At 35.2% G+C, this 908-nt stretch overlaps 1 non-coding gene across 1 annotated transcript; it reads left to right on the top strand.

The window, feature by feature from the left end:
• Window positions 1–460: 460 nt before the first annotated feature.
• LOC112520577 lies at window positions 461–566 on the top strand. Its single transcript, XR_003070047.1, has one exon. It is a non-coding gene; the product is annotated as a small nucleolar RNA R71 (small nucleolar RNA).
• Window positions 567–908: the final 342 nt, after the last annotated feature.

The raw sequence follows: 908 nt of genomic DNA, 5'->3' as shown, positions 1-908 counted from the left end.
TTTGGGTGTTGTTGCCACCCTGCACTATAAGCTTTAGAATCAGAACAAACCTATTTTGATTTTCAAAAAAATTAACCGACTCTGGGTTAGATGCACATTGATCAAATGGATGACCTTCTCCACATAACATACATGCTATAGAATTGACTGTAGGATACGATGTTGCATCAACAGTTTGCACATCTGGGCTAACATTCATATTCTTAATCATGTCAGTTCTAGATGTGAGTTGTGTTGTAAATGCATTATATGCATTTGTTTCATGTATCCTAACTGTATTATTCTGTATTAATGCATGTGGATCAACCTAATATCCATTATTATTTGAAATTTTCTCAAGCGTGTCATACCATCATTATAAGTACAAGCTGTGAAAGCTCCTCCTGCAGTAGCATCAAGCATTTGCTTAGCAACAGTTGTTAAACCATTATAAAATGTCTCTAACTGGATACAGTAAGAAATGCCATGGTAAGGGCATTTTCTCAACAACTCTTTGTACCTTTCCGAAGCATCAGGTGTTGCTTCATTATCCATTTGTCTAAACAAACATATTTCATTTCTGGATTCAGCGTTCCTGCTAGGAAGAAAATATTTTCTCAAAAATTTCTTTACAAGGTCATTCCAAGAGATTATGGAATGTGGTTGTAAGGAGTTAAACCATAAATTTGCTCCATCCCTAAGAGAAAATGGAAATAACTTTAGTCTTAAGGGGTCATCAGACACTCCAGGGATAAGAAAACAATAAGTTATTTCTATTAAAGATTTTAAGTGTAAATGAGGGTCTTCAAATGGCAAACCACTAAACTAGCCATTAGTCTGCAACATCTGAAACATGACGGATGTGAGCTCAAAGTGAGTTGCCTTAATGTTGGGCCTTAGTATTCCTGAATTTAATTGACTAAAAACAG

The sequence above is a fragment of the Cynara cardunculus genome (assembly GCF_001531365.2).
Source record: "Cynara cardunculus var. scolymus isolate 2C chromosome LG 10, CcrdV1, whole genome shotgun sequence".
Classification (NCBI taxonomy): domain Eukaryota; kingdom Viridiplantae; phylum Streptophyta; class Magnoliopsida; order Asterales; family Asteraceae; genus Cynara; species Cynara cardunculus.
The sequence above is the reverse complement of the archived record's forward strand: the minus strand, read 5'-3'. Positions and strand labels throughout refer to the sequence as shown.